Source organism: Schistocerca nitens, chromosome 2, assembly GCF_023898315.1.
Source record: "Schistocerca nitens isolate TAMUIC-IGC-003100 chromosome 2, iqSchNite1.1, whole genome shotgun sequence".
NCBI lineage: Eukaryota > Metazoa > Arthropoda > Insecta > Orthoptera > Acrididae > Schistocerca > Schistocerca nitens.
Genome location: NC_064615.1, coordinates 557160913 through 557186230, shown reverse-complemented (window position 1 = coordinate 557186230; position 25318 = coordinate 557160913). Strand labels below are relative to the sequence as shown.

General features: G+C 43.8%; 1 protein-coding gene across 1 annotated transcript in view; it reads left to right on the top strand.

Annotated features, from left to right (window-relative positions):
• Positions 1-25318, top strand: part of LOC126236581 (40-kDa huntingtin-associated protein) — a 113547-nt gene that overhangs the window by 26070 nt on the left and 62159 nt on the right. The gene's annotated exons all lie outside the window — the stretch shown is intronic.

Below are 25318 nucleotides of genomic sequence, written 5' to 3'. Positions count from 1 at the left end.
GTGGTTGTTGCTCACAGGCATGTGCTGACCATCTGCTCACAGAGTCCATTTCCAGTGAAGCCCTGTTCTAAATGACGAATAGTGCCTTCAGACAGAGAGAATTCATGAAAGAACTTCCTATCCTAAATTGTATTTAAGCTGGAAAATTAAAGGTTCCATATGGGAGATTAAAAATTTCTTATGCTGCACATGAATTTATAGATTCCAAAAATTGTGTGAATGTAGTTGATTTACTAACCTGCCACCCCTCCCTCCCTCCAACTTTTTTTAATACATACACATGAAGAGTGAAATACTTTATTCGTGAAAGTTCAACCCAAAACTTTAAATTTTGCCTAGATAAGTATTAAATACTCAAGATGTGTGGAACACTGTTGGTTCTGTACAAGACTTGTGCAAATTCTGGCATTCGTAATGTAGATTTGATACTTAACAGAAACTACACACAAACTATATAGTTTGAATACTTTCACAATTTTATAGTTTTTTGTTATATTTTTCTGTTGAAAATTAGGATGAGTTAACTTGCAATCAGAGCTCGAGGTCTTTACCATGAGATTTGGCGTAGAACAACAAGTCTGTATCCACTTCAAATACTTTCTCCATCAAACACAAATTGAATATGGTATACTTGTTTTGAAATTGGGAAGTACAGCCTTCTGAGCAAACTGTCAACTTGTTGAGGCATGGAAGCTTTAGCTTTAGGTCAGCTGTAATTTTATTTGCAAGAAAATCATTTTTTGTGCCAACAGCGGTTCAATTTTATTTATTCTCCACAAGTTTCAATAATGGCTACTACCTTCACAGGAGATACTGCAAGGTACAAGACAGGATAATAAAGGTATGTGATTTACTACAATCTTGCAACATGAAAGTAGGTTCAGAATTTTTTGAAGCATTGGATGCTTACATAATGTACATCAATTGATCAAAAATACATCTCTTCCAGATCATCATCATCAAGTACAAAATGTGACAAATTATCACAATAATTGTTTCATTGAATTTCCATTGTAGTAGATTTATGCCATAAATAACTTTTTGAGTTACTAAATTTACTGTGTCATTTTATTTATTGTAATGAGTAATCAGGGATTAATTTGGACATTTTAATTAAAAAACTTCAACTGTATTGGCTATACAGCACCTAGAATATTTAAAAATTGATGAGAGAACCAAAAGTACTATATTATTTGTGATTGACAAATGTGCAATTTATGTAAAAGTTTGTATGATTTCATGAATGTCATGTTTTGAAGTTAACATAGTTTTAGTTAATGTAATGAAATTTAGCTTTTACAGCAATGTACATAACTGATACTGCAATACATAATGTACTTTAACTAGTTCCATAGTGTGCAGATAATATGAGCTCCTATACTTGATACACCTATGGCATAGGGTTCATCAAACTACCTTCACAATACAGCATATGGAAAAATAAAATACCTATTATCTTTCCATGTGAGCTCTGATTTCCCTTATTTTATTATGATGATCATTTCTGCCTTTGTAGGTTGATGTCAATAAAATATTTTCACATTTGGAGGAGAAAGCTGATGGTTGAAATTACGTGAGAAGATTCCACCGCAATGAAAGACCCATTTATTTTAATGATGTGCACGCCCAAATTCTGTATCATGTCAGTGATACTGTCTCACCTATTTCTCGATAATACAAAATTTGCTGTTCTTCTGTGAACTTTCTCGGTGCACTCCATCAATCGTATCTGGTAAGGATCCCACATTGCGCTGTGGTATTCCAAAAGGAGATGGACAACCGCAGTGTGGGCAATCTCTTTAGTAGATTTGTTGCTCCTTTTAAGTGTTCTGCCAATAAAATGTAGTATTGTAATTTGCTAACATTACATGCACTTGAAAGTAAATGATTCTCTCCTTTTGTTAGCAAATAATTGGGAAGTTCTGTCTTGCATACATCTGATGACAATATTACATTATACTAATAATCTCGGTAGTGTTACACTAGATTGTTCCTCACTCAAGTATTCTATTTGTTTTTTGTGAAATAGAAGCCACACCTAGTAATAGCGTCATGGATTGCCCGCTGTCTAGGTTGGTGGGTAGTTATAAGTACCATAAGGACAATATAACTTCTTGAGTAAATAACTTCCTGAATCACCAAGTCACAGAATGATAATGATAGGATAGTGATTAGGAGGGAAGGAAGTAGAAGGCAGGAGATGAAAAATGTTTGAAGGTAAAATTTTAAGTGAAATAATTTGATGTGTTCCACTAACGGTTATGGATGGCTTTCATAAATATCATGGGTTTGGTATTTGCTAATACTTTCACTGCTATCACACATAAAACTTGTTACAATTGTGATATACTGCATCACACTAGATTGTATTTGTATGCTAATTTCATGACTGTCAGGCATCCTCGTATAGACCAACTCTCTACACAATCTAGTAACAGTAATTTAATGACGTTATTTTAATAAATGTTTTCCAAATAAAATTAAAAATAAATGAAATGTATTCACAGTTGTGAATATGGACAATCATCAGCTGTATAACAGAATGACGACAATGAAAATTTGTGCCAGACTGGGACTCGAACCATGATTTGCCGCTTCTCACTAGTGACTGCCTTATCATTAGGCCATCCAAGCACACTTTTTGGTCAGACTCAAACTTCCACATGTCATCAAACATGTATCTACAACCTGCACCCATACATCCATTATTTATATTCCCATACAGGGGAGATATTTTGACTGAAAGTCACTTGCACAGTGTTGGCGGATATACATGGTCTGTTCAAAAAATTCCGGAACATCTGTAATTTCACACCAGAGGTGTGTCAGAAATGAAATGCACTCTGGATCCCTGCACACACCTATGCTTAAAGTGTAACTGTAGGAAGTTTCATTGTTGTGTGTCTGTTAGTTATTGTTCACTGCTGTAATGAGTATAACATTGTGTCGCACGGGTTGCGAATGTCGATATGGCAGAATTAGAGGAGCAATGCTTCTGCATTAAATTTTACGTGAAACTCCAGAAAACCTTTACAGAGACACATCAAATGATCCAGGAAGCCTATGGTGATAAGTGCTTAAGCTGTACTCAGTATTACGAGTGGTTCACACAGTTTAAACCCCCCCCCCCCCCCCGCCCCCTCTCCCCCCAAGGGGCTTGCCACTTTTCGGCAGATTCGTGCTTGGCTACCATGGGGCTCCCGCCTTCGCATAATTTTTTTTCCTTCCATGTTGCATGTCTATCCTCTTGCTATTCTTTTTCCCCTCCCTTGGAGAACATGTCTGGAATGTTATTGGGAACGTTCTGCATTTTCTATCACTGACATAAGAACAGTCTCACCATTGTTTTTCGCTCCCTTTTCCTTTCTTTGCTTCCCTTTTCCTCTTGTTCCTCCGCTTTGGCATTTGAGGTTCCTCTTTTTCTTCTTCCTCTCTGTGCACTCCTGAAGACCGGTCCATGCATCTGATGAGTAACAGGTGACTGGGTAACGTGTAATTCCCCACCCTGGATCGACAGTTGGGGTTCGCACGTACCCCCTGGTACAGGCCAGGCCCAGGGAAGGGTGATTGCCTGAGCTGGAACCTTACCAAATTGCCAATTGGTCCCTCTGCCAGGTGTTCAGGAGGTGTGATCTGAGGTGTGAACAATCACCTAAGGTGGGTGCGCCCTCTTGTGAAGGGGCCTCCATTTGGAAGGAGTGCGCCATCGAAGATGCTGGCAATGATGGGGGATTTTCTTGCAGTGAGTCAGTCATCTTCACAATCAACATCTTTGAAACATAATCATAAACAGGATAATGATTCAAAGACCCTTCGTGCTACATCACGGTTCCTCGTGGTCTCAAGTACTGAAGACACTCAGTCCTTCACCAACTTGAAGATCTCTTAGACAGTGTCGCCATGTGATACCTTAGCGCGGCCGGCCTCCGTGTCGCCGTTGCGTTCGACCAACCCACAGACTGACCACACAAGCAAGCCAGTGCTTCTGTAGACCTCATGGAGCAGGATCCTCCTGCTTCTGTGCCCAGTAGTAGCAACTATTCACAGGCTGTCACTCGGCAGCTGCTGAGGTGACATCCCTACATCTCTTCCTCATCATGACTCTCCTCCAATTGAACATCCCACAAAGAGGATTTATGGCTGCTTTTAGCATTGCAGTGTCCCCTTGGACTCTGCCTTCAGGAAACTAAATTGTGCCCTCATGACTGCTTTGAGCTTTCACATTTCATACCCGTTTGTTTTGATCTTCCCCGTAAGGTCAGCTTTCCATCTCATGGGGGCATCATGCTGCTCATATGGGATGACATTCATAGTCAACCCATCTCCCTGACTACCAGTATTAAAGCTGTTGCAGTTCTCCTTTTCCTTTCCCACCCATTTATGTCTGTTAGTCATTCGACATCACCAGGGCAGACTTCCTTCAGTTTATTAGGCAGCTCCCTCCCCATTTCTGCTACTCGGTGACTTTAATGTGCATCATCTCCCAGAATCTGTCAGAGAGGTAGTCTCTTAGCAGATCTTCTTAATCAACTCATCTTCTTCTGCCTTAATACTGGAGCACCCATTTTCCTTTCTGACTCCTCGCTCACTTATTCACATTTGGACCTATTCTTCTGCACTGCCCAGCTTGCCCATTGTCTTGTGTGGTTTGTTCTTTCTGACACTCACTCGAGCAACCATTTCCCATGTCCTGTCTGTTAGCTGACTCCTACCCCACCTGCGTGCACCCCCAAATGGCAGCTTACTAAGGCTGACTGGCAGCTTTACTCCTCCCTGGCGACCTTCGAAGAACAAGATTTCCCCAGTTGTGATGACCAGATTGAATCTCTCACAAACGTTCTCCTTGCTGCTTGGGGATATTCCATTCCTTGCACTTTCCTTTTACCAAGCCGTGTCCCAGTCCCTTGGTGGACTGAGGCGTGCCACAACACAGTTTGCACACGGAGATGTGCTTTCTGCATTTTTAACCATCATCCTACAATGGCAAACTGCATTAATTATAAACAGATGCATGCACAGTGTCATCACACTCTTCGGGATAGCAAAAAATCTAGCTGGATTTCATTCTCTAGTTCTTTTAACAGTTCCACCCCTGCTTCTGTCGTTTGGGCCGACTTCAGACGACTCTCTGGGACCAAGATCCATTCGCCAATTTCCATCCTGACAGTAGCAGATGATGTTATTGTAGACCCTATTGCTATTTCCAATACCTTGGCTGCCATTTTGCAGAAGTTTCGAGCTCTTCCCACTGTCACTCTGCCTTCCTCCATTGGAAATGAGTGGAAGAGCTCAGGTGATACCGTTCTATTCTCAGAATCATGAATGCTACAATGCCGCCTTTACTATGAGGGAGCTAGATCATGCTCTCAGTTCATTCCAATCCTCCACACTAGGGCCAGACGCTGACCTTATTCAGATGTTGCAGCACCTTTCTCTTGCAGGCAAGCACTTTCTGCTTAACACGTACAGAGCACATAGACTTTGAAGGGTGCTGAGTGAGTCTGGGCAGAGGACACAATTGAAAAATTTGTGTCGCCGGATGTACTCTGTGGCCTGATACAGGGCGAAGAGCTCGGCTTTAAATACTAAGCAATGTGCCAGAAGCCGATATCAAAAAACACAGGCGCCAATGATGAAGGCACACCTGACCCCACGGTCAGTCCGAGAGCCATCAGTGTACACAAAGGTATTATCGCGAAGTTCTGTGCAAAGGTTGTGAAACTTACGGCAGTAGAGCAGCTGGGCAGAGGGCACATTTCCCGGACTTTGGCATGAAGCGACTGTCATACCCATACCTAAGCCCAGGAAGGACACAAATCTCCCTTCTAGCTACAGCCCCATCTCTGTCACGAGCTGTGTTTGTAAGCTGATGGAATGTATGATTCATGCCTGGCTGGTATGGCGGCTTGAGTTGGAAAATTTACTAACGAATGCACAATGTGGATTTAGAGTGCAGCATTCTGCAGTTGATCATTTCATTACTTCATCCACCCACGTCATGACTGGTTTTCTGCAGAAATCTCAGACTATGGCTGTGTTTTTTGATTTGGAGAAGGCCTACGACACCTGCTGGAGAAATGGTATCTTCCATACTCTTAACATGTGGGGCTTCCGTGGCTGCATGCCCTGTTTCCTTCAGGAATTTTTAAAAGACCGACTTTTCAAGGTACGCGTGAGTTCTGCCTTGTCGGACACCTTTATCCAGGAAAACGGTGTGCCTCAGGGTTCCGTCCTGAATGTCGTCTTCTTTGCAATCACCATTAACCCTATAATAGCCTGTCTCCCTCCAGGCATCTGTGGCTCCCTTTTTGTTGACAATTTTGCCATCTATTGCAGTTCTTCACAGACCTGTCCCACTGAGCGGTGTCTTCAGTGATGTCTTGATCGTCTTTACTCCTGGAGCATCGACAATGGCTTTCATTTTTCCACTGACAGAAATGCCTGTATGAATTTCTGGCGGCACAAATGGTTTCTCCCAACATCTTTACATCTTGGGCCTGTTGCCCTTCCATTTGTTGAAACTATGAAATTCCTGGGGCTCATGCTCGATAGGAAACACTCCTGGTCCTCCCACGTGTCTTACCTAGCAGCCCGCTGTACTCGGTTCCTCAATGTCCTACGTGTCCTCAATGGTATTTCCTGGGGTGCCGATCGAACCACCCTTCTCTATTTGTACCGGTCCCTTGTCCATTTGAAACTTGACTATGGGTGCTTTGTTTAAGCATCTGCACGTCCATCCCTCTTACGTGGTCTCAACGCTATCCACCATCGTGGCATCCATTTGGTCAATGGTGCCTTTTACACTAGCCCATTTGAGAGTCTGTATGCTGACGCTGCTGAATTACCACTATCCTACGGCCATGACTTTCTCCTCAGCAGGTGTGCATGCTATTTGTCTGCCAAGTGTGGCCACCCACTCTATGCCTCCTTCTTCGATGATTCCTTTGATAACCAGTATGGGGCGTGTCCCTCTTCTCTGTTACCACTTTCAGCATTTGCTATGATGGCTTAATTTCACACTACCTGCAACTTTCCCAGTGGGTGTGAACCCATCACCACCTTGGCTTTGTGAAGCAGCCCATTTTAACTTTGGCCTTCATTTGCTTCCTAAGGACACTACTCCAGCCTCGCTCTATTGCCTTAAGTTTCACAACCTTTGCATGGAACTTTGCGATACTACCTTTCCTTTGTGTACACTGTTGGCTCTCGCACTGACCGTGGGGTAGGGTGTGCCTTCGTCATTGGCACCTGTGTTTTTTGATATCGACTTCTGGCACACTGCTCAGTATTTACAGCCGAGCTCTTCGCCCTATATCAAGCCACAGAGTACATCCGGTGACACAGACTTTTCAATTGTGTCCTCTGCTCAGACTCACTCAGCACCCTTCAAAGTCTATGTGCTCTGTACCCTGCCCATCGCTTAGTGCAACGCGTCCAGGAAAACTGTCACTTGCTCACTCTTGGTGGAGCCACTGTGATGTTTATCCCCCCTGCGGGTCCGGGGTAAGAATAGGCCCGAGGTATTCCTGCCTGTCGTAAGAGGCGACTAAAAGGAGTTTCAACCATTTCGGCCTTCCATGTGATGGTCCCCCTTGGGGTTTGACCTCCATTTTTCAAAATTCTACAGAAGTACGAGCCTTTTGGGGAAGGACACCTTACGTGGTGTACCACTGGTCCTAAGTGCACTAAGACCTTGGCACTCAGCATTGCACCGGCGTTGTAACCATACCCACTATTCCTCAAATTGGGCCTAAACGCCTGATGGGTTGTCCAAGTTACGCCCATAGTGCATCTCCATCTGCACCAGCGATCATGATGGACTTTCCATGGCACCAGAAATCCAGCACGGTAGCCAGCCCGTTGTGGTGGGGTCGTCATGTACCCTCTAGGTTGTAGCCCCCTGACAACACAGGGATCGTACTGCCGATACCTGAGCTGCACCCTCCCCACGTCGGCCAAGGAGTAGATGCCCGTCTCCTTGGGGCATCAGGACTCCCGGCAATGGTCATCCTGCCAGGTGGCCCTTGCTGCGGCTGGGTGGCGCCCGTGGGGAGAGCCCTTGGTCGGAGTGGGTGGTATCGGGGCAGACGTTTCGCAGATGAAACGTCAACACGTATCAGGTCGCTCTGCGGCCGAGTCTTTCAAAAGAAAAGGTACCGTTTCTAGTTCTGGTTCTCCTGCCCTTTCCCCCTTGGCCACTCCATGGGAGGAGGGACAGGCCCGCCGGCTTGGGGCGAAGTACTTCCCCCGCTATTTGGTCTGTTCTCGAACCGATGGGGGGACATTCGCCACCTCCAAGCCCAAGTTCTTTGTTCAGCACATTGAGGACATCTTCGGGGAAATCGAGGCTCTCAGCAAGATGCGTTCAGGGTCCGTTCTTATCAAGACCACCTCCGCCACACAGTCGGCGGCGCTCCAGGCGTGCGACCGCCTAGGGGACATCCCAGTATCCATTGTCCCACATCTGGCACTAAATAGAACGCAGGGGGTTATTTTTCATCGTGACCTCCTGCTACAATCTGATGAGGAGCTCAGGGCCAACCTGGAGCGCCGAGGCGTGCATTTCGTCCGGCGAGTCCAGCGCGGCCCCAAAGACCGTCGCATCGACACCGGGGCCTTTATCCTCGCCTTCGAGGGGGACGTTCTCCTAGAGAAGGTAAAGGTGATGTGCCACCGGTGTGACGTGCGACCTTACGTCCCGCCTCCTATGCGCTGTTTTAGGTGTTTGCGCTTTGGGCACATGTCGTCACGGTGTGAGGCTGAGCCCCTTTGTGGTGATTGTGGACGTCCTCTTCGTGAGGAACATACATGCACCCCACCACCTCGGTGCATTAATTGTCCTGGCGTCCACTCGCCTAGATCCTCAGACTGCCCCGCATATCAGAAGGAGAAGAAGATACAAGAAATCAAAACTTTGGATCGGCTCTCTTATTCTGAGGCCAGGAAGAAGTATGACCGCCTCCATCCCGTGCCATTGACCACTTCGTTTGCCTCAGTTGTGTCCACTCCTTCCGCAGTATCCTCACCCCTATCCTGTCCCCCCTCCGCCTCCTCCGCCCATCAAGGGGCTCTGCCTCCGCCTCCCAAATCCCTCCCTTCCAAATCCTCCTCCCCCGTGGCCCCCACCCCCTCTGCCCCAGGGGCCACCCTTCCTCCTCCTCCTGCCCCCACGCCACCTGAGAAGCGATCCTCTTCTCAGGCGTCCATCGGGGAAACGTTCCGGACCCCAGCTTCCAAGGTCCGGCGTTCCAAAATGGACCCCGTGCGTGAGGACCTTCTTCGGGTCCAGCCCACCATCCCTGTGCCTCCTCGGCCTTCCAAGAAGGCCTCCAAGAAGAAGTCTCTCTCCCCCTCTCCACCCCGGCGCGTTTCGTCTGACGCTCCATCCGTGAGTCGCTGCTCCCGGCCGTCCTCAGTTTCGCCGGGACGCTCTGCTGCCAGGCGCTCAGCTGGCCTTTCGTCGGCAAACGATGCTGCCCCTCCTACACAACCAGGGACAGGGGCCGCAGCTGGCGACGAGTCGATGGAACCGGATCCGCCTCCCGTCGGTTGTAGCGTTGTTCCCTCGCAACCTGGCCCTCCGCGGCCGTTGAGGTGACCAGCTCTTCCCCCGTCTCGTTCCCCCAACTTTTTGACTAGCGATGGCGTTGTTTCATTGGAACATAAGAGGTATTCGATCTAATCGGGAGGAATTACAACTGCTCCTCCGCCTGCACTGTCCGCTCGTCCTTGGTCTCCAGGAAACCAAGTTGCGCCCGACTGACCGTATTGCCTTTACCCACTATACCTCGGAGCAGTATGACCTCACCCCTGTGGACGGTGTCCCAGCTCATGGTGGGGTCATGTTGCTCGTTCGGGACGATGTCTATTACCATCCCATCCCATTGACCACCCCACTCCAAGCAATAGCTGTCCGCATTACTCTTTCTGCTTTTACTTTTTCAGTTTGTACCATCTACACTCCACCGTCATCTGCTGTTAGTCGGGCTGACATGATGCACCTGATCGTTCAGCTTCCCCCGCCGTTTTTATTGTTTGGCGACTTCAATGCCCATCATCCCCTTTGGGGCTCTCCTGCATCCTGTCAAAGAGGCTCACTCTTGGCGGATGTCTTCAACCATCTCAATCTTGTCTGCCTCAATACTGGCGCCCCGACTTTCCTCTCGGACTCTACTCATACCTACTCCCACTTGGACCTCTCGATCTGTTCTACCACTCTTGCCCGTCGGTTCGAGTGGTATGTCCTTTCTGACACCTATTCGAGCGACCACTTCCCCTGTGTCGTTCGTCTCCTGCACCACACCCCATCCCCACATCCTTCGAGCTGGAACATACTGAAAGCTGACTGGGGACTTTACTCCTCCCTGGCGACCTTTCCGGACCACGATTTTCCCAGTTGTGACAGTCAGGTCGAATACCTCACGGCTGTTATCATCAATGCTGCCGAACGTTCCATTCCTCGTACTACTTCTTCTTCACGTCGCGTTTCCGTCCCCTGGTGGAACGAGGCTTGTAGGGACGCTATCCGTGCTCGACGACGTGCTTTACGCACCTTTCGCCGCCATCCTACGTTGGCGAATTGTATTGAATACAAACGACTCCGAGCGCAATGCCGTAGAGTCATCAAAGACAGCAAAAAAGCTTGTTGGGCCTCTTTCACCAGCTCCTTTAACAGTTTTACTCCCTCTTCCATCGTTTGGGGTAGCCTGCGCCGGCTGTCGGGCATTAAGGCCCACTCCTCGGTACCTGGCCTGACCTCAGGTAATGAGGTCCTTGTTGATGCTGTGGCTGTCTCCAATGCCTTTGGCCGCTTTTTCGCGGAGGTTTCCAGCTCCACCCATTACCATCCTGCCTTCCTTCCCAGTAAAGAGGCAGAAGAGGCTCGGCGACCTTCCTTCCACTCGCTGAATCTGGAAACTTATAATGCCCCCTTTACTATGCGGGAACTCGAACGTGCGCTTGCACTGTCCCGGTCCTCTGCTCCGGGGCCAGATGCCATTCACGTTCAGATGCTGGCACACCTTTCTCTGGTGGGCAAAAGCTTCCTTCTTCGTACCTACAATCGCGTCTGGACCGAAGGTCAAGTCCCCATGCGTTGGCATGACGCCGTTGTTGTTCCTATACCCAAACCCGGGAAGGATAGACACCTTCCTTCTAGTTACCGCCCCATTTCTCTTACAAGCTGTGTCTGTAAGGTGATGGAGCGCATGGTTAATGCTCGGTTAGTCTGGATTCTTGAATCTCGACGGCTACTTACTAATGTCCAATGCGGCTTTCGTCGCCGCCGCTCCGCTGTTGACCACCTTGTGACCTTGTCGACATTCATCATGAACAACTTTTTGTGAAGGCGCCAAACGGTAGCCGTGTTCTTCGACTTGGAGAAGGCTTATGATACCTGTTGGAGAGGAGGTATCCTTCGCACTATGCACAGGTGGGGCCTACGCGGTCGCCTGCCCCTTTTTATTGATTCCTTTTTAACGGATCGAAAGTTTAGGGTACGTGTGGGTTCCGTATTGTCAGACGTCTTCCTCCAGGAGAACGGAGTGCCTCAGGGCTCCGTCTTGAGCGTAGCCCTTTTTGCCATCGCGATCAATCCAATTATGGATTGCATTCCACCTAATGTCTCAGGCTCTCTCTTTGTCGATGACTTCGCGATCTACTGCAGTGCCCAGAGAACATGCCTCCTGGAGTGCTGCCTTCAGCGTTGTCTAGACAGCCTCTACTCATGGAGCGTGGCAAATGGCTTCCGGTTCTCTGAAGAGAAGACGGTTTGTATCAACTTTTGACGATATAAAGCGTTACTTCCGCCATCCTTACATCTCGGTCCCGTTGTTCTCCCATTCGTGGACACAACTAAGTTTCTAGGGCTCACGTTGGACAGGAAACTGTGTTGGTCTCCACATGTCTCTTATTTGGCGGCCCGTTGTACACGTTCCCTTAATGTCCTCAGAGTTCTTAGCGGTTCATCTTGGGGAGCGGATCGCACTGTCCTGCTTCGCTTGTATCGGTCCATAGTCCGATCGAAGCTGGATTATGGGAGCTTCGTCTACTCATCCGCTCGGCCATCCCTCTTACGCCGGCTCAACTCCATCCACCATCGGGGGATACGTCTTGCGACCGGAGCCTTCTACACTAGTCCTGTCGAGAGTCTTTATGCTGAAGCTGCCGAGTTACCATTGACCTACCGGCGCGACGTACTGCTGTGTCGGTATGCCTGCCGGCTGTTGTCTATGCCCGACCACCCCTCTTACAAGTCCTTCTTCGCCGATTCTCTCGACCGTCAGTACGGGTTGTATGTGTCTGCCCTGCTGCCCCCCGGAGTCCGCTTCCGTCGCCTGCTTCGACAATTGGATTTTGCCCTCCCTACCACCTTCAGAGACGATGAGAGCCCGACACCACCTTGGCTCCAGGCTCCGGTTCATATTTATCTCGACCCCAGCTCACTCCCGAAGGAGGGTACTCCGGCTGCAGTGTATTGCTCACGGTTTGTCGAACTTCGTGCTCGACTTGCCGGTCACACCTTTATTTACACCGATGGCTCCAAAACTGACGATGGTGTCGGCTGTGCCTTTGTCGTCGGGGCCGCCACCTTTAAATACCGGCTCCTCGACCAATGTTCCAGCTTTACGGCCGAGCTTTTTGCTCTCCATCAGGCCGTTCAGTATGCCCGCTGCCACCGCCATTCATCGTATCTACTCTGCTCTGACTCACTCAGTGCTCTTCAGAGCCTTGGAGCTCCCTATCCGGTCCATCCCTTGATTCAACGGATACAGCAGTCCCTCCATTCTTTCGCTGATAATGGTGGTTCTGTCAGCTTTCTGTGGGTTCCCGGACATGTAGGAGTGCCTGGGAATGAGGCTGCGGATGCTGCAGCCAAGGCTGCAGTCCTCCTGCCTCGGCCAGCCTCCCATTGTGTCCCGTCATCTGACGTTCGTGGGGATGTATGTAAGAGGCTTGTGTCGTTGTGGTGGGATGCTTGGTCATCCCTCCAAGGAAACAAGCTCCGGGCAGTAAAACCGCTCCCAACTGCTTGGACAACATCCTCCCGACCATCTCGGCGCGAGGAGGTCCTTCTGACCAGGTTGCGGATTGGGCATTGCCGGTTTAGCCACCACTACCTGCTCTCCGGTGACCCAGCCCCGCAGTGCCCTTGTGGTCAGGCATTAACAGTGCACCATGTTTTATTGTCGTGTCCCCGTTTTAGTCAATTTCGTGTTGTCCTGTCCCTGCCATCTACTTTACCGGATGTTGTAGCTGATGACGCTTGAGCAGCTGCTCGTATTCTGCGTTTTATAACTTTAACTGGCTTGTCCAATGACATTTAACCTTTTTACTTATTTTATCTGCATCTTTGTCAGGTCCTTCTGGTGTCCCCCCCCCCCCCCCCCCCATCCCCTTGAGTTTTACCAGATTCCATGTGCTCTCACAACAGTGACTGGGCGCTAATGACCTCAGCAGTTGAGCGCCCTTAAACCCAAAAAAAAAAAAAAAAAACTGTGATGTTTATGTGGATTCCTGGTCATGTCGGTTTGCCAGGAAATGAGGCTGCTGACACTGCTGCCAAGGCTGCAATCCTCATACCTCAGCCCACTAGTTCCTGTATTCCCTCTGATGATCTGTATCTTGCCGTCTATCAGGAGGTGGTCTCCCTTTGGCATCACCAATGGTCCTCCCTTCACGGGAATGAGCTCCTGCTTATTAAGCCTCTCCCAGCAGCTTGGACGACCTCCTTTTGGCCCTCCTGCCAGGAGGAGGTTGTTTTAACTTTGCTGTGTGTTGGGCATGCCTTTTTAGCCATCGTCATTTCATAAGTGGCACTACCCCACCACTTTGTACGCATTGTGCCCAAGTTTTAACTGTCCACCACTTCCTGATGGAATGCCCATTTTTTTTAACCGTTTACGTTCCCGCTTGGATTTGTCATTTGAATTATCGGCTGTTTTAGAAAATGATGCACAGCTTGCCGACCACGTTTTACTTTTTATCTGCCAAAGGAATATGGTGAAGGCTATTTAATTTTTAGTTTTGGACCTCCATTCCTGTATGGTGTCTTTTTTAGCCCTTTCTCCATGTCCCTGTGTTTAGTTCTTTCCTTATGTCACTTGGACTGATGTATAGCTGTTTTTTAACTCCTCTCTGTCTTCATGTTCTATAGTTTTGACTTGGGCATGTATGACCCCAGTTGTTTTTGCACTCTAAAGCAAAAGAAATAAAGCAAAACAAAATAAACAAACAACCATTTAAAAACAGCCAGATAGATGTTAAAGATGAACCTCGTTTGGGACCTCCTTCGGTGTCTACCGATGATTCTCGTGCCAGGGACATCATCAAAATTGTGCATGCCAGCCAAAGGTTGACTGTCAGAGAAATTGCAGAAGAATATAACATTTCATTTGGATCTATTATGAAATCCTGACACAGCATCTTTGAATGCATGATGTTGCTGCCAAGTTCATCCCATGGCTTGTGAGTCAAGACCAGAAAGATCTTCGCCTTGCAATCTGTGAAGAGCTTTTGGCTCGCACAAATGAGAGGGAGATGTTCCTTAAGAGAATCATAATTGGTGATGAGACTAGGGCTAATCGTTACAATGTTGAGAGCAAGTTTCAGTCTTTACAATGGGTCAGGAAAGGTTCTACAACATCAAAAAAAAGTTTGTCAGGTCAGGTCAGGTCAAATGTCAAAGCCATGCTGATAGTTTTCTTTGACTTGGAAGAATTAGTTCATCATGAATTTGTGCCACAGGGACAAACTGTTAATCGATGGTACTACCGGGACGTGTTGTGACACCTGCGAGAAAATGTGAGAAGGAAATGGCCTGAAATGTGGCGAGACAAATCATGGCTCTTGCGTTATGGTAACGCACCTGCACATTTGTCCCTGTTGGTGTGTGACTATTGCACAAAAAATGAAATTACTGTGTTGCTTCATCCTCCGTACTCTCCAGACCTGACCCTGCAGACTTTTTTTTATTTCCAAAGTTGAAAACCCCATTGAAAGGGCAAAGATTTGCAACAATAGATGAGATCAAAAAAATTCGCAGACGGCTATTTCAAAGGAGACCATGCACAAGAAGCAAAAGATAAGTGTAGAAAAAATTTGTGGACAAAAGTTCCAGAAGTTTTTGAAGAGATCTTGTATATGATATTGCAACATATTTCTGAACAACACAGGCACTGAAATATTGTGAAATTAAAAATATTTTTTGTGAAATGCTGTGTAATGTAGTAAACACTAAATAGGTATGGAGTATTTGACTACTGTAGGTTCCTCCAGTCAGGGAGTGAAAAACATCTATGTTCAGGGTTTATTTAGTTTTGTATGCAAATGTGACATACATTTTTGGGAAACGTACCCTTATCATCAATACTAATAGATGCCATCTTAACTTGAATGTTTATCCGTTTCATCTGTGATGAAAGAAACAACGCAAAGATAAACCGGCAACCCATGAATATAGCCTGATGTTCTTTGATAACCATGTAATTTCTTCTTTTTTTAATATTGTAATTTTATCTTTGGACTGTATACGACCTGTGTATATTCTTTGATGAACCTATATGTCTTCTCTTAATTTTGTAATTTTATCTTTGGGCAGTATTATGACCTGTGTACTGTATATCAATTAAATAAAATCTCAACCGTGCGACTGCTACGGTCGCAGGTTCGAATCCTTCCTCGGGCATGGATGTGTGTGATGTCCTTAGGTTAGTTAGGTTTAAATAGTTCTAAGTTCTAGGGGACTGATGACCACAGCAGTTGCGTCCCATAGTGCTCAGAGCCATTTGAAATAACGCCTCCTTGTATAGATCATATTCTGACTGAGCTTGTGGTGGTTATTCAATGTTAAGATCAACTGTATACATGTTATTGCACTTAAGTGGTGTAAATCTACTACAGTGGAAATTCAGTGAAACAGTTACTGTGATAATGTATCACATTTTGTACTTGATGTTGCCATATTTGGCAGAGATATATTTTTGACCAATTGATATACATTGTGTGAATGTCCAGTTTTTCAAAAAGTTTTTGCATCTATTTTCATATTATAAGGTTGTAGGAAATCACATACTTCTTTTATCATGTCTTCTACCTTGCAGTACCTCCTGTGAAGTTGGCAGCCAGTATTGAAACTTGTGGAGGATAAATAAAATTGTACAGTCGTTGTCACAAAAAATGATCTTTTCCAAATATTTATCGGCTGTAGATAAGCACTTGAAGAAAACTTTATTACAAATTTGTGACTTTTCAAGCATACTGGATGAATTTATTCTAAATGCTTTTCTTGGGTTTGCTGCTGAATAACATTGTGCAAGTCCTACAATATTTAATTGAAACAACTGTTAGATGATTTCAGATGATGGTAGTTGCTGTCTTCACTGCTGCAAGACACAACTGCACGTCAGCAATGAAACTTATCAGGCATTACAAGCACTGCTTCCATCCAACTGGAATCACCTCCCTGTGAATTAGTAATTCCTGCTCATGGCCTGATAAATTTCAGCACCACAGCACAATTGTTATGTGTCACATTTTGTGGCAATGATGAAAGCAACTACCACCATGTCAAGATGTCAAACAGTTGTTTCAATGAAATGTTATGGGATGCAAACAATGTTATCTGGCATTAAGCTTGATAAGTGTATTTGTAACAGATTTGTCAGGAAAGACTGAAAAAGTCACATGTGACACCTCTATGTGGAAGAAACAGCTAACTACGTACATGAGTTTGACAAATTACATAGTAAGGGAGGTATATTACAATGCACAGTGGCCATTTTAGATTCCATGACAAGTAAACCATTCCTAAGTTTTCTAAATTCAAACATTATACTGACTTGCCGGTGCTGTTATTAGAACTAAACGACAAGCAAGTGATGGAGAGAGATAGAGAGAGAGAGAGAGAGAGAGAGAGAGAGAGAGAGATAGGGGGAGAAGGTGTTGTGTCATATGCAATAGGAACTGCACATGGTGTCCATGAAATTATTACTACATGTAAAGATCTTTTCTGAGCTCTCTGTTGCATGCTGGGATTGGGTAGATAGCACTACCTGGATACTAGCATGATGGGTTAAACAACAAGCTAAGGTTCGCCAAATTTCAAAATACATGCGGCTTGAATACTGAATGCAAGAAGCAAATGCACTATGATGACACACCATGTTTAATCCCACAGATAAGGTTCTGGATAACACAGCAGTTTTGATGCTCGAGAAAGGTGGCTAACTATTTTGTGGAAGACTTTGAGGAAAAAGCACTGTGGTTAAGGTATGGGCCTCAGAATAGATACACTACCTATGTTTCTCCAACATTTGAACTCACTCTATTTGAATATTCAGTTCACCAAGGAAGTGGAAAAAGGTGACAGCTTGCCATTCTTGGATGTCATGGTTAGAAGGAAAGCCAATATAATATTTTGGGGTAACTCTTCAAGTCAAGCAAAAGTTTTCAGAGTCCAAAAGCATGTAATACATATTATTTGTGGAGTAAATTCATGGACGTCCTGTAGAAACCTCTTCAAAGAACTGGGTATACTAACTACTGCCTCTCAGTATATTTATTCCTTAATGAAATTTGTCCTAAATAATATATATTTTTTTCCAACAAACAGCTCAGTTCATACATACCATACCAGGAACAAAAATGATCTGCACAAGGACTTAAAAGCACTTACTTTAGTTCAAAAAGGGGTCCACTACTCAGGAACACTCATCTTCAATGATTTGCCAGCAAACATAAAAAATTTAGTTACAAATAAAGATTAGTTTAAACGGAGCCTGAAAGACTTACTAGTGGCCAACTCCCTCTACTCCCTTGACAAATTTTTTAATAGAAACAAATGATGTATTGTATATATTCATATTATTTGTATTGTTATTTCAGCTTAAAAAAAAATAAAAAAATGACATGTTCCACATCCATGAGGATCTCCTCAGCATGGATCTATGGAACGAAAAACTAATCTAATCTAATCTCTAATCCAACAGAATGCTGGGACTTAGTGTCTACTGCAGACTGACTTGCACAGAGTTATGTTTGCATTCTGCATACTGCGGTACTGTACTACACTCTCTGGTATGTAGAACAGATGTGGTCTCAGATCTTGACAGCCTGCCAGGTCCAGATGTGCTACAGTGCCTAAGGACGGTGTTCCAACAGAATGATAAATGGATACACCATCCATTCCAGTAAACCCGATTCATTGTAGAGATGTGACTGAAAATGCAGAGAAGTCTACTGCAACTACCTTATTGCCGTATTTTGGTGAAATGTCTCAAGAATAGAAAGAATCTTCAAAAGACACAACTTTTTTTTTTCCACCAGCAAAATTGAGAAATTTTTGAAACTTCCTGGCAGATTAAAACTGTGTGCCCGACCGAGACTTGAACTCGGGACCTTTGCCTTTCACGGGCAAGTGCTCTACCATCTGAGCTACCCAAGCACGACTCGTGCCCCGTCCTCACAGCTTCACTTCTGCCAGTACCTCGTCTCCTACCTTCCAAAGTTTATAGAAGCTCTCCTGCAAACCCTGCAGAACTAGCACTCCTGAAGGAAAGGATATTGCGGTAGTAAAGTTTGGGTAGCTCAGTTGGTAGAGCACTTTCCCGCGAAAGGCAAAGGTCCCGAGTTCGAATCTCTGTCCGGCACACAGTTTTAATCTGCCAGGAAGTTTCATATCAGCACACACTCCGCTGTAGAGTGAAAATTTCATTCTAGTAAAGTTTGGAAGATAGGAGACAAGGTACTGGCAGAAGTGAAGCTGTGAGGACGGGGCATGACTTGTGCTTGGGTAGATCAGATGGCAGAACAATTGCCCGCAAAAGGCAAAGGTTCCTAGTCGAGTCTCGGTCCGGCACACAGTTTTAATCTGCCAGGAAGTTTCATATCAGTGCACACTCTGCTGCAGAGTGAAAATCTCATTCTGAGAAATTTTTGTTTTGTCAAGGACGACCTTGGGCTTAGAAAATGCAGCGTGTATAAGATCCCATGTCATTGTGGGAAATCTTATATGTGGCACACACATTGCGCCTTGCAAGAACATTGTGTAGAACACCATTGATATGCATGCCTTAGACAATACATTTGTGGCTGTGGAGCATTGCTTGAACGCGGGCCATGACATGTTTTATGAGAGGATTGAAGTTTTATCCACAGCGTCATCATTTTGGGATTGGTTTTTAAGGAGGCTACACACATCTGGTGGACAATCTTATCAACAGAGATGCAGGATTTCAAATAAGCGCTGCTCATAATCCTGCACTGGCTACCATTAAATTCAATCAGGAGAAAAAAGATCTTCATATTTGGGACCCGATGCAGTGAGCTGCAGAGAGCGACTTGAGCTTTTAGATACTGGAGCATTCAGCAACACAGTCATTGCCCACTACAAACGCAGAAGGAATTTCCTCAGTTCCTGGTAGGGAAGAGCAGTACTTCCATCCACCTGTGATTGCCTCACTGTGCGTGCATAATTCCTGCACTTCGCCTGACGAGTTTGGTTGATGCCCTGTAATCATCAATAGTCACGCCTTGCAGTACTGGAGAGAGCAACTACCACTGCCTGAAAATATCAAGGAGTTATTTTGATGAAAAAATGTAGAGCTTGCACAGTGTTACACCAAGTAGTGCATTTGCAGCTATGTAAAAACAAAGCAACAGAAATCTTTCTAGGTGTCAGTTTGCCCCTGATGGTGGTGTAAGAAAATGTTTTATCAGCTCTTTGGGTACAAGCTGTAAAAACTGTTGTTTGCTTGTGTGACAAATGAGTACTCTGAATTTTATCTTTCATGATAAGAGAGAAATGTTCCACAAAGTCTGTCTGTCGCATTCCAGTTTCTGGAGCTTCGTTCTGCTTTCTTGTCTCAGCAGATTAAGAGTTGGATGAAGCTGTGAAATTGAAATTTAATAATTTGTTTCAAAGTTTCTGACACTACATCTGACTGAGCAAGATGTTGCATTGGTTAGGACACTGGACTCACATTTGGGATGACGATAGTTCAAATCCCTGTTCAGCCATCCGTATTTAGGTTTTCCATGCTTTCCCTAAATTTCTCCAGGCAAATGTTGGGAAGGTTTGCTTGTAAAGGTCATGCCCTATTTCCTTCTCCTTTCATAATCAGAGCTTGTGCTTTGTCTCTTATGACCTCACTATCAATGGACCATTAAGCTCTAATCTTCCTTCCTCCACTACATAAGCAATGACACCATTCACTTATACAAGTTTCGCTTGTCTATCATTATGAATCTATTGTTTCCAATTGACTTCTTTTATCTTCATTATTTAACCTGGATTGAAGCTTAGACCTAAAATTTCTAAATTTTATATGTGAATAAATATTTTCCTGTGCATTTTCCAGATTGTCAAAGTTAGTGTGATATCTATAGATGTATACATTTTGCAGTGTATCAGAAACCAGTAAAATAATATTTGACTATAATGCATAAAATACAGCCCTCCTTATGTGGTCCATTTAGTCTTCCTAACACTGCTCATAAGCTGCTTTAATTGAGAGAAGTACGCAACATTTCAGCAAAGCTTCTTGTTCTCCAGATCTTTAATTGATTTTGTATCCCTTCTGCTGGGTGTTGATAGGCTATGTCATCTCTGTTATAAACATTTTCAGCTGTTTATTTGTCCTCACCAGAAATCATGGTATACAGTTTAAGCCCTGACTTTGTAACCATTAATTTCTTCACTATGGCATACTCAGTAGTTGGAGTAGCTGGAAATGGCTTTTTTTTTAAAAAAAGTTTGTAGAGATTTGTATGGAACTAAATAAGGTTCTGATGACACTACACTGGCTTGAGTGGTTAGTCTTTTTTTGTACTATTTCTTCCTGATTCTTTCTTCTTCTCATTTCCTTTCTTTTAAATGTAATTCCACTACCTTACATCTCCCTTGTAGTGCGAACTTTTAGAAAAAATGAAAATGCTTAGGTTAAAGTTGTCTATAGCCCAGGGCAGGCATACTGGCGGGTGGCTGTTAGTGTGCTGTTTCCAGACCATGAGTCACAAGCATTTGACAGTCACATGCAGCTCTGTTACTCGTTGTAATAGTTTCTGCTGTGGTCAAAATCAGTATAATTGCATATCTGTGGTGAAATGTTGACTTTTGGCTATGTCAGTCATCTTTCTGTAAGCAACGTACGAATGCATTATTTTAATTTGAAAACATTCAAAAAGTCTTCTCACTGAATTTGTTATTTACCATCTATAGTGTGTAAAATTCTAATAGACAGCATTAGATATTGTATGTTAATATAAATGTACACAACTCATTGAGAAAAACATTTATGGTAAGAAATATAACTAGTGAAGTTCAAACAAATTAGTACACTAACAAAATTGCGTAAGTGGTCAGGTAGTATGACACATTCTAAATGCACTTATGTTAGCTTGATAGCTGAATCTAGATCAGTACTAAAACCGTATTACTGTGGGCATGGTTACTATAAATACCTACCTCATTTTCCAAATCATCTTACAGCTGCTGAACACACCAGTTCCCCATAATCAATAAAAAACACTAACAATACTATTTGTTTGCAATAAAATGTTTATTAAATTATTACTTATAAAAGCCAATGGCCTTTCCATAGTGGTAACACCAGTTTCCGTCGAATCACCGAAGTTAAGAAGTTAAGCGCCATCAGGCTTGGGTAGCACTTGGATGGGTCACTGTGCGGGTCTACCATGTGCGGTTGGCAAAAGGGGTGCACAAATAGCCTGTATGAGGCCAATTGAGGAGCCACTTAATTGAGCAGTAGTGCCACTGATCATGAAAGCTGACAACGGGTGGGATAGCAGTGTGCTGACCACCTGCCCTTGTATATCTGTATCTGGTGACTCCTAAGAGCTGAGGATGTCACAATGGCGAGTCAGTAATGTTGGACCTTCAAGACCTGTTCAGGCAGTGAAGTGTTATAACTGCACAATAAATTACAAGAAAAATGTAAAATGTTGCATATGTCCCATCTCAGTTGCTCTCATTTGGCGTTCTCCTCATCACAATTTTCTTATTTGTCTGCTTCACTGATTTCCTCTGTGGTTGTTGAGTTATCATTCCAGTTGATGATTATCGGCTCAATTACGGTGTCTCAGATGACTTCTTTATTAAAATCTTCTTTACGTAGATTTCCCACATGCTTGGACATGTTTCTTCCATTGTTCGATTTTGGCGTTCTCCAAGGCCTTTTGAAGTACATGCTCACTGTCTGCAGTTTTAGACTTGACATTTCAGGTGGCAGCTTCTTTCTTGACTTGAGCCCAAATGAGCTCACTCAGGTTATACTGGAAATGATACGGTGGTAAGTGTACTTCTTGGTGCCCCCTAACTTTTTCCAGTCCATCTAGATCATAAACAGGTTCTTCCTTGTTTAAACAAACCTTATCGAACATCTCAAGTGTTTGTGTCTGTACATGATAAGGCAATATTTTTCAAGGTTAGTCAACTGCTATGTCAGCCTTCTGTGTTTTGTTGTCGGAGCTTGGTGCATGACTGCCGAATGATACTTAGCATTATCGATGATGATGATGACGATGACGACGACGACGGAACTTTCCTCCAGTAAATAAATAAATAAATAAATAAATAAATAACTGGTCTTCAAATCAATTTTTAGACTTACCTGTGTTCATTTCTGAATGGTAATCTTATGATTGGTTTAGTTTGTTACATTTGTAAACTAATTTATTTTCTTTAATGGAACCAGCTGACCCCACATGCACAACAATCAGCTTGGCCATTTTTCCAAAGGGGACTTAAGCGCCTCTGCTTTTGGTTGAATTCTGCCAGATGTACTTTAGTGAGTGGTTTTGAGTAATCCAGGTTTCATCCAGATAGAACATAGGTCACATGCAACATGAAGTACATAGTGAATTCATTGTCTGCAAAAATTTAATTCTGGAGGTTACTATGTCATTGCATTCAAGTAAAAATTGTCAACTGTAATTATGCTTGTATTTAAATCCTGCATCATTGTGTCACAGATCTAGCAGATTTAGTAAAATTTATTTTTTCAATCAATTTTTCCCATTTTTGTGATGTTGGGTGCTCACCATTGTCATAAAATTAATAGACTGTACACCTGACAATGTCTTTCTCAAAGTTGTTTAGTTTTGTCGAAGAGCTGTGTTGTTTAATATTTTTCCTGGAAGAACAGGATGTCAGGGCTTTTCCCTCATGACACACATGCTGAATAGTTTTGAAACCAATGCCACAAGCTGCAGTGCAAATAGCCTGTGTGTTAACAGGGTTTTTTGTTTTACTATGATTTTTTCTGATAACATATCACAGCATTTCTTGATATAACTATTGATTATGTCTACCTTATACAAATCTTTTCTAAAGAGAGTGCATGTAGATGCTAACACTTCACCATCATTGTCAACAAAATGTTTTAAGTATTTAGACATTGTGGATTATGGACTTTCTTTGCCACTGAAATTCAGTTCCTTTTTTCACTCACTTTCTTCCTGCTGTCAAAGTGCACCTTATTGGAGTTGTTTGTAGACCTGACCACATAACACAGAGGAAATCTCTCTTTCTTCCTGCTTTTCCATTTTCAACTTAAACAAATACTTCCACTCAATGAATAAATTGCACAAATTTACCAGAAAATACACTGTTTTGCTTCACATCAAAGGGCCAAAACTCAATAAGGAATGCAAGACAAGAACTGTGCAAAAACCTGCACACTGTCTCTCTGCTGACGCTCTTCCGGCACTCAAACTAGGCAAAATACGGGTGCTCAGCATTGTCATTTCTGAATATTGAAAGGAAAGTGATAGGCAGCACTAGGCACTAGTGCGGCATCAGCACTCATGTAGGGGACTGCTGGTACGTCTGGCCAGAGCTGTAGCAAAAGGTTGTTACTTTCTTAAAAAAGACTTAGCCAGAATAAACTTGTTATGTACATAACTTCTGTGGAGTAAGATTTCTTGATGTTAAATTCTTCTTTTGACACCTCACACTAATCGATATTTTTAGTTCCATGTGTACACACAAACACAATGAATTTAAATGTAAAATAAACAACTTTTAATAATGTGACCAAACAAAATCTCCCTTGTAACATGTATTACACAGTGCATCACTGAAGTGCCATAGTGATCTGTAAGTCAAAAATGAAAATTGGATATATGAGGCGAAGACAAAAAAAAAAAAAAAAAAAATCCGTGGATTAACAAGTGGAACTGTAATTTCTTATGCTGTATCTATCAAAAAATAATTCTGTGAGATTTTCTGCATTTTCCCTCTGAAAATAGGAAAATTTGGATACAACCGAAAAACCTTGACCAGAACAAAGACAAAATTCTGTAAATTATGTCTTTCTCTGTCTCACTTATTCTGGAATAGCTCAAATGAAGTTACCAATTCTAGTTAATTCTGTAAGGTACAGTGTCAACAAACTGTGAGTAGTGCTAGTATATTCATGGTAACAGTTAGGGAGATTACTTGTAAAATGCTTTACATATGTATATAGGAAAAAGAAAACCTTCTTTGAGGGGAAAAAATATCACTGCTTCTTCTTCTTCTTCTTCTTTACTATCTATATATCTATCTATATCCGAATCCCGCTCCACCTACTGCCGGGTCTGGGTGCTGACGAGTCCTCTCCATTTGGCTCGGTCCTCCCACCACTTTTCTTCCTCCACTTGCTGCCAGGTCACACCTCTCCTTTCAACAGATATTCTCACTCCCATTTTCCACCATGTTCTTGGGCGCCCTCTAGGTCTTTTCCCATCAATCTTTAGTTCTTCCATAATTTTGGGGAGTCTCTGCCCATGCATCCTCTTAACATGCCCATACCATCTTAATCTCTTCCTTTCAATTTCTTCTCTCATACTTTTTTGTTTGAGGTCCTTTCTAATCTCTACATTCCTTACTCTGTCCATTCTTGTTTTTCCCTTAACTGCTCTGAGAAATTTCATTTCCCCTGCTTGCAGTCTGCTCCAGTCCCTTTCTGTCATTGTCCATGTTTCTCCACCATAGGTGACAATAGGGATGTAATAATTCTTATACATAAGGAGTTTTGCTCTTTCTGAAACTTCATTGTTCCAAATCAGATGTTTTATTGTTGGGTAGAAATTACCTCCCTTCTGTAACCTCCTATTAATTTCGTTAGTTATTCTTCCATCCCTAGATATTTCACTCCCTAAATAAGTGAAATTTCTACCACTTTGAGGGGTTCTCCATTCAAGGTAATATTTCTGTTGATTCCTTTCTCCCTTCCAAATACCATTACTTCACTCTTATCGTTATTTATTTTTAATCCATACCTTTTCATTATTTCCTTCCACGCATCAAGCTGTAACT